This window comes from Pseudonaja textilis, chromosome 2, assembly GCF_049901715.1.
Source record: "Pseudonaja textilis isolate UNSWEBS1 chromosome 2, rPseTex1.2, whole genome shotgun sequence".
Taxonomy (NCBI): Eukaryota; Metazoa; Chordata; class Lepidosauria; order Squamata; family Elapidae; genus Pseudonaja; species Pseudonaja textilis.
Window position 1 is genome coordinate 16,847,396 of NC_141991.1, and position 12,162 is coordinate 16,859,557.

Genomic DNA, 12,162 nt, shown 5'->3' on the forward strand with positions numbered 1-12,162 from the left:
TCCCTCAGCCTGTCCCTGGTCCGATTGATTCAGTTGAGACTCCTCTGCAGGCTAGTGCTCTCCAAACCCCGATCCTGACCAACACTTTGGCTACACACTTTCCTCTGCCAACTTGCTCCTCTTCCTCTGCCTCTGAACTCACATCCTGAGAGGGATCCAGGAGTGAATCCATGACAGGTAACTACATACAAAGGAAGAGTACAATAGAATTGACTCTGCAGAGAGAAAAAGAGGGAGCAGAGGGCTGTTGTAGAGAAAAGTTGAAAATTGTTGTGGAGATGCCAGCTAGGCTGAAAGGAGGGGTCAAATGAGTCCCTAGCTTGGAATTGTTGTGCAGCTACAACTAGCATAAGCATGACTTACCCCAAAACTCATCCATGAAGCCTTGTCTGGTTGTAACCAAGGCAATGGAAGCACTCTGGTGAGATTCTTATAAGGGGTAGACAATAAAATTACTGATTTCATGAGTGGCTCTGGTTGCTTGTTTTCACAGGGTGAACAATTTCCCAATTGCTTCTCAGAGGTACTTCCCACAGCATATTAAAAAAAAGGCAGATACAAAATAAAGTGTACAGATGGATTCAAAGAAGTTGAATTACTGTATGGATTGGGGGGGAGGTGGGATAAACAGAGAAAAAATAAGCTGGAGAATGTGGGCATCGATCCCACCACCTCTTGCATGCAAAGCAAGCACTCTACCATCTGAGCTAATTCCCCAACTACTTAGCCACCTTGATTCACCATTTTACAAGAATTCAGGGCAAGAGACACCAACTGAGGAGCTGAAAATGATCTAACAATGTAGTAAAAGTAAGTAAACATGTGACTGGAGAATGTGGGCATCGATCCCACCACCTCTTGCATGCAAAGCAAGCACTCTACCATCTGAGCTAATTCCCCAACTATCTCGCCACCTTCATTCACCATTTTACAAGAATTCAGGGCAAGAGACACCAACTGAGGAGCTGAAAATAATCTAACAATGTAGTAAAAGTAAACATGTGACTGGAGAATGTGGGCATCGATCCCACCACCTCTTGCATGCAAAGCAAGCGCTCTACCATCTGAGCTAATTCCCCCGCACCAGGTAGATTTAAGGCAACAAACTGCAAGACCTCAGGACAAGATGCAGAAACTAAATGTATAAAAGTGGTCCAATAAACTGGCAAAATGTGATGTATGTTTCTCTTGGAATACGCAGGTCCTGATCCCATTACCTCTTGCATGTAAAGCACGTGCTCTGTCATTTCAGCCGATTGCCCCATATCCCAGCTGTGCCGCTCCCTCGTTTTTCAAGAAAGAGCCACCTAGAAGCTATTATGCAGAATCACAGTGAGTGGGCTGGGGTGGATCTTCTTTAGGGATGGTAAAATCAAGAAAAGTTGTATCAAGAGAAGATGGACACCCATTCCATCCTCTCTTGCAAACAAAGCAAGTATTGCCACTAATGCCCAGCTGTTTCTCTGGACTTCTTTGCAACAGTGTAGACATTTAGGATAATATGCACAATTTGCCTGGAAGAGGATTTTCTGTATGGAAGCCAAAAGTGAAAAGAGATTGACTGGAGAATGCAGGCATCGATCCTGCTACCTCTTGCATGCTAAGCAAGCGCTCTACCATCTGAGCTAATTCCCCAGACATCAAGTATCCTTCACCCGCTAAACTGCATGGATTTAGGATAAGCTTCAAGGAGCTGGGGAAATGAAATTATAATATTATTCTCTGTTAGAGAAAAAGCCAAATCCAAAAATGCTAGAGATTTCCTGGAAGCCTGGCATTCTGACAAATCAGCCATTCACAGGCACATACACATAAACCACACCTACGTACCATAAAGGACAGGGGTGGGATTCAAATTTCTTAACAACTGGTTCTGTGGGCATGGTTTAATTTGTAGGTGTGGCTTGCTGGCTGGGCGTGGTTTGGTGGTCGCGTGACTGGCTGGGTATGGCTTGGTGGTCCTGTGACTGGGTCGGCGTGACCAACTCAATGTCATTCACGTCAAGGGGTGCATCACCTGCCCCCCCCAGCCATTCCTTGTCATACCTAGCCTCAAATTTACAGTTCTGTAAAAATGTTGTTCACCATTTTTTGACTTTATTATCTACGTACTATAGATGTATTTTCATGGACCATTGAATGGAGGAAATGGCTCGCATGCTTTGCTCAAGAGCATGATAGGCAATAGGATTTTAAGGGGCTGCCAGAAAGGGGGTGGGCAATGTGTTTTCCAAAGCACCAGAAAGCAAACAAGAAGCAATGGATGGAAACTGAACAAAGGGAGAAGCAAACTAAGACAACTCCCAAAACCAGAAAAAACAGATTAGCCATAACAATAAGGAAGCTTCAATCCAAAAAGATATCACTTTGGCAGAAAAACAAATCTAGTCATGTTGCCAACTTCAAAAGCCGATACAAAAATTTATGCCACCAGATAAAGACTGAATGCACCAATTGTCACATTAAACAAGAGGAAAACCTTCTACGCACCAATTCCACCCGCACTTTCTACAATTTGTAAACAACAAACTAAAAGACTCAAGGCCCATCCTACCCCTAATAGGACCTAATGGTAAAGACTGCAACGACAACCCCATTATAGCCAACATCTTTAACACATTCTTTGGCTCAGTATTTGTAAACAGCAATGGATCATGCCCAGTATTTCCTAGTTGAACCACAGACAACTACAATGATCTAATACATATCGATTTTACAGAAGACAATGTTGAAAGAGCACTGCGCAATCTAAAGCCATCTCTATCTATTGGACCAGACGGAATATGTGCCTACTTCTTAAAAAAGCTATCCACTGCCATAGCCAAACCTCTAAACATAATCTTTGAAAAATCTTTCAGGACCAGCTCATTGCCAAAACTATGGTCACAAGCGCCGGTCATCCCCATCTTCAAAAAGAGAGAGCCCAGCCTGGTTGAAAATTACAGACCAATCTCTTTATGCTGCATCACCTGTAAAGTCATGGAATCAATTATTAACCAATCCATTATCCTCCACTTAGAGACAAACAACCTATTCTCTAATAAACAATTTGGTTTCAGAAAAAAACTATCCTGTAATCTGCAACTCTTACATTGCAAAAACATATGGACTACACAACTCGATCAGGGCAAAGCAATAGACGCAATCTACATAGACTTCTATAAAGCCTTTGATTCAGAGGTGCACGACAAACTACTCCTAAAACTAAAATCTTATGGTATCTCTGGGCAGCTGCATAATTGGATAGAAGCATTCCTGTCAAACAGACAACAAATGGTCAAAATTGGGAGTGTCCTATCAAATTCTGTACCTGTCAATAGTGGTGTCCCCCAAGGCAGTGTTCTAGGACCAACTCTCTTCATACTCTACATAAATGAGCTCTGTGATCATATTAAGAGCAACTGCGTTCTCTTCACTGACCATGTAAAGCTATTCAACACCACAGACAATACTGCTACCCTTCAAAAGACCTCAACTATGTATCAGAATGGTCAAACAAATGGCAACTTCAAATCTCAACAAATAAAAGCTCTATCTTACATATTGGCAAAAAAAAAAATCAGAAAATAAAATACACACTGAATAGTCAAAACCTTGTTGATGATCCAAATTCTGTCAAGGACCTTGGAATACTCATCTCTAATGATCTAAGTGCTAGAACCCACTGTAACTACATAGCCAAAAAGGCATTTTGAGTTGTTAACCTAATCCTACGTAGCTTTTTCTCTGGTAATATCACACTACTAACTAGAGAGTACAAAACATTTGCTAGACCAATACTTGAATACAATTCATCTGTCTGGAACCCACATTACATATCTGATATTTATGCAGTTGAGAAAGTCCAGAAATATTTCACAAGAAGAGTTGTCCACTCCTCTACTCATTGCAGAATACCTTATGTCACCTGATTTGAAATTCTACACCTAGAAAATCTACCATGTTTCTCCAACAATACGGCCTCCACCAATAGGAAGGCCCAGCATGATTTCTAGGCATGAGGTGAAATTAAGCCCCACCCCCAAAATTTAGGCCTATTTAAACCATGCGTTTCCCTGCCATTTCTCACATCGTTTGTTAGAACTACAAGAGGTGAAGAGAAAAGTTGGGGAAGGGCGGGGGGATGGGGAGAAAACTTGCCTTTAGGATTGCCCTTCAGGTAGCCTAGGCTAGAATACCCTGTTAGCCAATAGAAGCTCCCTGAAGGCAGAGTCCCCAGCCGCTTCAGGGCGTGGCATGGCTACCCTTGTCCCCTTGCCTTTCGGCAGTCTCTTTCGGGTGATGGAAGCTCCCCAAGTGCAGTCACCAGCCACTTCGATCAGCTGGTAGAAGCGGCCTCGGGGAGAGGGGAGTGTGTGTGTGCACTTGCCCCGAGGCTGCTTCTACCGGCTGATCGAAGTGTCAGGTAACTGCATTTGGGGAGCTTCCATCACCCAAAAGAGACTGCCTAAAGACGAGGGGATATGGGCAGCCACACCACACCCTGAAGCAGCTGGGGACTCTGCCTTCAGGGAGCTTTCGTTGGCCAATAGAAGCAGCCTCGCAGCGAGGTACATGCGTATGGGCCGCTCTAGGTGAGGGAGGAAATTAAGTCACCCCCGAAAAGACGGTCTAGCTGATTTTTCAGGGGTCAAAAAAAAATAAGGCCCCCTTCGGTCCTATCTAAGTATAGTACATAAAATTATATATTGCAATGTCCTACCTGTCAATGAATTCTTCAGCTTCAACCATAACAATACAAGAGCACACAATAGATACAAACTCAAGATAAACCGCACCAAACTTGATTGCAGGAAATACGACTTCAGCAACAGAATGGTCATTGTCTGGAATACTCTACCTGACTCTGTGGTTTCTTCCCCAGACCCCAAAAACTTTAACCTTACACTGTCTACTATTGACCTCACCCCTTTCCTAAGAGGTCTGTAGGGGGCATGCATAAGCACACCAACGTGCCTACAGTCCCTGTTCTATTGGGGTTTTTTTCTTATATGTATCCATTTCATGTATTCATAACTATGTTTATACTTATACCTTATACTTATAAATAAATAAAAATAAAATAAATAAATTTATCTTCCAGTTTGATCTTCCATTTTGGTGGCCCATTATTTGGCTTTTAGTTTTATGTTAATTATGTTTATTATTTGTAATTTCTTCTTTGTTGATTTTGCATCCCAACTATTTAGTTACAACTGCAGCTGTGCTGTACATTACTTGATTTCTTTCTTTTTTTTTCTTCTTTCTGGGGAAAAAAAACTTTTAATCCTCATGCTAGCTGTGTCTTTGGAACAAGCTTCAATGCAAGCAGCCTTATTCTGATGATTTTGTGCTGTTCTAGATGCTCAATTATTCTTTCTTTCAGTTCTTCTATTTCTTTAGTCAGAGAGCCTTATTTTTTTCTGAAGCAGAGAAAGGGTTTTGAAATGGAAATAATTCTATAGCTCTGTTGGATTTCTCTACTGCCCCCTGGTCTGCCTTTATAGTCTGAGTTACTTCTGGCAAAACTTTGATTTATTTGCCTTGGTAGACCTTTGGAGTTCTTCCAATTCTGCTTTTGTGAATACTTTATTCTGTATTATAAATCAATGTTGATCTGCTAGCCTCTGTTCTATTATTTCTGATTCTGGATGTTGTTCTTTCTATGCATTCGTTTCAAATATCATCTTCTTGTTGGACTTGATCTGTAATAACAAATCATTATTGCTTTGTTTTCAATCACTGTATATTTGTGATAGGTAAGCACCTTTTATTTCAACAGTTCCTCAGCTGCTGGCCCTAGTTGCTCAGCCAACAGCCCTTAGTCCTATAGCCCATTTTTCATCAGATGTCCAGGAACTCCAACATGTAGCTGTGGTGGAACAATGGTTAGAATGCACCAGGCTCAAGGTTGTCTCAGCTGTCCATCCTTCCAGGGTTGGTAAAATGAGGACCCAGATTGTTGAGGGCAATAGGCTGACTCTGTAAACCACTTAGAGAGAGGCTGTAAAGCACTATATAAGTTTAAAGCACTATATGTAAAGCACTATATAGGTTTAAGTGCTATTGGTATCTAGTGTGTCCTTGTTAACCCAGGCAACAACTTATTTTTAATGGGAGAGACACTCTTTGTCTGATTCCTCTGATGAGACCTCTGTGGTTGAACCTGTGGCATAGCTTTCATCTTCCTCAGAGCACAAAAAGCCCCACAGCCATGTCAAGAGAGTGCCTCACTAGGGGATGATGATGATGGTGGTGGTGGTGGTGATGATGATGAAAAATCTTCCTATTTAACTCCACCTTAGCCAAGGAGGAAGAAAGAAAACAAGCTTTTCCTTTTTCTTCTCCCTCCCTCACCCCGCACCTGTTTTTTCTGTGCTTTAGCACTGGTTGGAGGAGTGTTTCCCCATGCATGTGCACCCCACTACCACCACAGCTGCCGGTCATGAGAGGAGGAGGAGAAGGGTCACTCCAAGGCAGGGGTGGGCAAACTTTTTGGCTCGGGGGCCTCATTGACTTTTAAAATTTAACAGACGGGCCGCCACCTGGTGTCGAAATGCCTGTCATTACAAGTCAAAATCAAATGAATGCTGTCATTCAATCATTCACATCAAACTTTAATTCTGTACCAATCTTTGGCGGGCCGGATTAAAAAGACCAACAGGCCAGATGTGGCCCCCGGGCCATAGTTTGCCCACCCCTGCTCCAAGGGATACTTCCTCCGTACGCGTACACTCACACACACACACACACACACACACACACACACACACACATGGAGAGAGAGGTGGCTGTGCATCCTGGAAATATGCCAGTGGTGGCAAATTTCCTTGGGCAGCTTCAGAGGCAGCGGCAGCAGAGCACACTGGGGCATTCCCCCAGTCGGATCCAGCAGCACCAGGGGGAGAAAGAGAATGTTCCCTCCTCCCCCAGGCAGCACAGACAAAGCCACAGACACAGCCACACGGCTTCTTCCTGGCCTGGGGAAAGAGGAGATTGTTCTTTCCTCCCCCAGCCAACACGGACACAGCTGTGGACACAGACACAGACACAGCCGTGTGGCTTCTTCCTGGCCAGGGGAAAGAGGAGACCATTCCCTCCCCACCCAGCCAGCATAGACATGGCCATGTTGGTGGGGGTCAGCTAGCTAGCTAGGTCATGGTGAAGCAAGCCAGGTGAGCCCAGGGAGGGAGGGTGGGGAGACAGTCCAGTGGCCTAGGCCGGCCCAGTAGTCAACTCAACTGGGGCTTGCTTGTAGGCTCACTCAACCAGGGAGATCAAGGCCCTGGTGGAAGGCAGGCAGCAATGGTGGGTGAAGACAGGTTAGTAATGGTGGGCAAGATGAGGAAGGACTGGGTGGGGTGAATGGGCAGGCCATGAAGGGTTGGGGCCAGACAGTAGCACAATTTACTGGTTCTCTGAACTGCGCAGACTCATAACAACCGGTTCTATAGAACCGGTCTGAAATGGTAAAATCCCACTCATGATCAAGGACCCTTCATCTTTCAGTGTCTGGATTAATCCTTCCAGTTCACCCAAAAAACTGGGGGTAAAGATTCTTCCAAGTTAAAGCCAAGTGGGGAATTAGCTCAAATGGTAGAGCGCTCGCTTAGCATGCGAGAGGTAGCAGGATCGATGCCTGCATTCTCCAGTCAATCTCTGTTCATTTTTTGCTTCCCTTCAGAAAATCCTCCTGCAAGCAAGTTCTGCATATTTTCCTGGACCAGGAGTTAATGGCAATGCAAAACTCTTGTTTTGATTGCAAGAGATGGTGGGATCAATGCCTATCTTTACTAGGCAGGATTTTGGTTGATTTTAGCATCCTTCCTCAAGATCCACCCCACTCCATCCCTGTGATTCTCCATACACTTTTCTGTGTGGGTGTTTCTTGAGAAATGGTGGAACAACAACCCTAATTGCTAAAAGATCTGCTCTAGTGGAAGAAATAGAATAACAGAGTTGGAAGGGACCTTGGAGGTTTTCAAGTCCAACCCTCTGCTTAGGCAACAAACCCCATACCATTTCAGACAAATGGTTGCCCAATCTCTTCTTAAAAACTTCCGGTGTTTGGAGCATTCACAACTTCAGGAGGCAAGTTGTTCCACTGATTAAGAATGCTTAACACACAAGAGGTTGTAGTAGGTTTGATGCCCAAATCTACCTTAACCCCTTTTTGCCACTTTATTAGACTATTTTTATATATTTCTGAATGTAAAGTATTTATATGATCATCCATTCTCTTCCACATGACTCTGGGTGTCTAACAACAGTGATTAAAAACAGAAACAGCAATGCATGGCCAGCTCTGCATGGCTTTCTGGAAGGTTACTTAAGGGAGTGGGGCCTGCCAGGTCTCAAGGGGAAGGTGTGCAGGGTTAGGGTTAGGAACTTCATAAGTCATAAGCAGTGATGGGGTTCAAAACTTTTTAATACCGATTCTGTGGGCATCTCATGGCTTGGTGGGCATGGCAGGGGAAGGATACTGTAAAATCTCCATTCCCTCCCCACTCCACTAACCTGCTTTGCAGCTGCGTTCTTCTGTTCTGGGCAACCAAAGAAGACCCAGCCAATCAGCTGGGACTCAGGACACAGAGAATAGATGGAGCAGGGCCAGTCAGAGGTGATATTTGCCAGTTCTCCAAACTACTCAAAATTTCCACTACCAATTCTCCAGAACTGGTCAGAACCTGCTGAATACCCCCTCTGGTCATAAGTCTTCATAACTTTATAAGACCCACAAGAAAGCAACACTTAAGGGAATTGATCTGGGAAATACCTACTGTCGGGCTTCATGAAACAACTCGCTCAACAGCATTGGAAGATTAAGGGCTTGAAGGAGATAAAACAAAAACAAACATTCCTACCAGATGATGTCTGCACGCTGACTAGTTTAGATTGATGAGGGGGGAATACAAACACTTCGTTACATACCCGCCATCAGCAATGCAGCATTAACGAAGAAGAACATCATAGTAATAAATTCATAAAGACAGCTTTTGGCAGGGTGGGTAAATAAATCAAGTGAGAGCAACTGCAAGAACGGGAGGAGTAAGGGGTAGTTGGGAATCGTGGCTTAGTTAGTAGTATGCGATGTAGACCATAGAATTATAGTGTTAATAGGGCAATTGGGACACAAGTGCACGGCAGAGATAGACAGTGATTAGGTGGGTGGAGTGAAGGGATAAATTACACTGAAAGATGATTGATTTCAGTGCTAACCTTGTTCAGTTTAACTATGCTTGCCAGTTACTCTACTAGGAACAATAAAAAGAAAAAGAAAAAAGAATACAAACCTATCTGTTCTCAATCTCTTACCTAGGTTTCACAGAACCATGGCTAAGATCTACTCCATCCAAACTACAGAATGGGCAGACACCTCAGAGAGAGATGGTCCTGGCCCTGTGCTAGATAGGATTTTAAAGGTGATAAGGAACACCTTGAATTGCACCGGAGAGAAACCAGCAGCCAATGCAGGTGGCATAACAATAGTGCAACGTGAGCAAATCAAGAGGCACCAAAGCTGCCTCGTGCGGTACTATTTGTAACTTCTGTATGGTCTTCAGGGGCAGCTCCATGTGGAATGCATTGTAGTGGTCCAGTTGCAAAATGACAGAGCATGAATGATGATGAGTGAGAGGAAGACAGAAGGGAAGCTGAGGTAGCTGCCTGATCTTGGGAAAAGCAGCTACAGCAAAGTTGAAATGCTTACCACTCTCCTACACCCCACTTTCCCAAGGCTAGGCTCAGCTCATCCCTTTCCCCAAAGGGTCATAAAAGGTTGTACAGTCTCAGAAACCTAAAAGGAGATGGGCTAATTCATTTCCAGCCCTCCGCACCCACTGCCAGTTTGATGAGAGAAACCTCACCCTCACAGGCACCCATGCTGGCATCCCTGAAGTCTGGCACAGCTCCAGAACTCACAGCTGTGAGGAACTTGTCCACTTCCTCTGAATCCACCTGAATCTAACTCTTCCCAGGTAAATGGAGCTAGGTGTATCTCGGTCATTTCTAGCAGACTTACTAGTTGGCATCTAATTTCATCTCCTCGGTTTCTGCTTCTTGTCCTGAATTCTTGCAGTTTGTGTGGATGAAGGCTGCTTGTAGCTGGGGAATTAGCTCATATGGTAGAGCGCTTGCTTTGCATGCAAGAGGTGGTGGGATTGATGCCCACATTCTCCAGTCCATTTTTTAAATTTTTCCTTTGCCAAAAAGTATTAGACCATTTTCATCTCCTCATTTTCTGCATCTTGTCCTGAATTCTTGTAACTTGGTAGAACAAGGTTGACAAGTGGTTGGGGAATTAGCTCAAATGGTAGAGCGCTCGCTTCGCATGCGAGAGGTAGCAGGATCGATGCCTGCATTCTCCAATTAGTCTCTCTTCAGTTTTGGCTTTCATACAGAAGATCCTCATGAAGACGAGTTTTGCATATTTTCCTAGACTTGGAATTAGTGGCAGTGCAGAAGCTTTGCTTTGCTTGCAGGAGGTGGTGGGGATCAATGCCCACCTTCTTTAGACCTCTGACTGGAGATTTTACAGTATCCTTCCCCTGCCACACCCACTAAGCCATGTTCAAGAACCAGTAGTAAAAAAATTTGAATCCCACCACTGGATCTCACCCCTTTCCAAAGAGGTCTGTAGGGGGCGTGCATAAGTGCACTGGTGAGCCTACCGCCCCATCCTATTGTTTCTTTTATTTTTCTTATATGTATTCATTTCATGTATTCATAACTATGTATCCTTATATTTATTATCTTGTAAGCAATTGACAAATCAAATAAATAAATAATAAATAGCTCAAATGGAAGAATGCTTGTTTAACATACAAGAGGTAGTAGGCTTGATGCCTACATTGTCCAACCAACCTTTATCCTTTTTTGCCATGCTATTAGAGGACTTTATTTCTTTATTTAAAGGATGTATAAAGTCATCTTCTGTCTCTCAGCCGGTCTTCTAGGATCCCGAAGATTTGCCAGAATAAACAAGCCAACTCTCACAGTTAAGGTGGTTAGAGCATGTTTTATTCACAAACAGCAACAAGAATGGCAGGAAGCTGATCAGGGTTAGTGCTGGGAGCATCTGTTTCCCAGTGTTGTTTATAGTTGTGGCCATGCCCCCTGCTACACGCATCTACCTCCTAAAATCCGCCTGAGTCTAATTACCCCACGTGCTTCACTCTTGAGCTTTAATCTTGGGCTATCATTCCATCCTTATTCTAACGCCACCTATAAACCCTTTCTCACCCTGTACTTCAACCCATTCCATGCTTCCTCCGTTACACCTATCACCCCGTGTCATTGTGCCTCAGCGTCTCCCCAACTCCCAGCCGTTCGCAGCTGATCTTTAAGGCTACATGTAAAGTCACCAAGCCCTGGACACTGAACGCTGAATCTCAGTTTAGTGCCGGCCATCACCTCATCAATGTCATCGGTGGCAGGGAGGCTTGCACCGGGATTTCCCACAGCCACATTCTCCAATCGAGCTCCTTTGGAGCTGGCAGGCTCTGATATAAACAGTATAATGCCTGGAGCCCGACACTGCCATACAACTCTGGGTAGTTAAAATAGGGATAAAAACATTGAGAGCAATGCAACAAACAATAAAGAAAAACCAAGAATCCAAATCACCAACAAGATCCATTCATCTGTACAGTTTTTTTACAGGATTTACAAAATAACAGAATTGGAAGGGACATTGGAGATCTTCTAGTCCAACCCCCTGGCCCAGTCAGAAGACCCTATACCAGGGATATCAAACTGGATTTCTTTGAGGGCCAGATCAGCACTATAGTTCTCCTCTGTAGGCTAGTGATGGGGGTAGAGGACTTCCTCAAGTGAGCAGCCAGGCTTAACCAAAGAACAACAAAGGTGCATGCAGGGCAGTGGCTACTCGCTTGAGGAGGGTCTTCCTGCTTGGGGTCATGAGAGGAGGAGGAGGGGAGGAGGCTCTGCTGTGGCTCACGCTTATTCCTCAACCAGCCCAGATTTCCAAATAGAAGAAAGAAAAAGAGTAGTGAAAAGCCCCAAGGAGACATCACCAGCTTGGCCCAGCCTCGGCTTTCGGAGAGAGAGACACACAGAGAGAGGTGAGGGAGACCAGCTGACGGGAAAGCATCTTTGACAAGGGCACTCGAGTTTTCTCCGATCCTGACCCCTGGGGTGGGTGGGTGAGGTTCAGCGGGGCCA

The 12,162-nt window shown here is 44.4% G+C and overlaps 6 non-coding genes across 6 annotated transcripts; 2 read left to right on the plus strand and 4 right to left on the minus strand.

The window, feature by feature from the left end:
• Positions 1–644: 644 nt before the first annotated feature.
• On the minus strand, positions 645–717 carry TRNAA-UGC (transfer RNA alanine (anticodon UGC)). Its single transcript has one exon. It is a non-coding gene; the product is annotated as a tRNA-Ala (tRNA).
• A 110-nt stretch (positions 718–827) lies between these two features.
• Positions 828–900, minus strand: TRNAA-UGC (transfer RNA alanine (anticodon UGC)). The gene has a single exon. It is a non-coding gene; the product is annotated as a tRNA-Ala (tRNA).
• Positions 901–1,006: 106 nt separating this feature from the next.
• On the minus strand, positions 1,007–1,079 carry TRNAA-UGC (transfer RNA alanine (anticodon UGC)). Its single transcript has one exon. It is a non-coding gene; the product is annotated as a tRNA-Ala (tRNA).
• Positions 1,080–1,562: 483 nt separating this feature from the next.
• On the minus strand, positions 1,563–1,635 carry TRNAA-AGC (transfer RNA alanine (anticodon AGC)). The gene has a single exon. It is a non-coding gene; the product is annotated as a tRNA-Ala (tRNA).
• Positions 1,636–7,557: 5,922 nt separating this feature from the next.
• TRNAA-AGC (transfer RNA alanine (anticodon AGC)) lies at positions 7,558–7,630 on the plus strand. The gene has a single exon. It is a non-coding gene; the product is annotated as a tRNA-Ala (tRNA).
• Positions 7,631–10,273: 2,643 nt separating this feature from the next.
• TRNAA-CGC (transfer RNA alanine (anticodon CGC)) lies at positions 10,274–10,346 on the plus strand. Its single transcript has one exon. It is a non-coding gene; the product is annotated as a tRNA-Ala (tRNA).
• Positions 10,347–12,162: the final 1,816 nt, after the last annotated feature.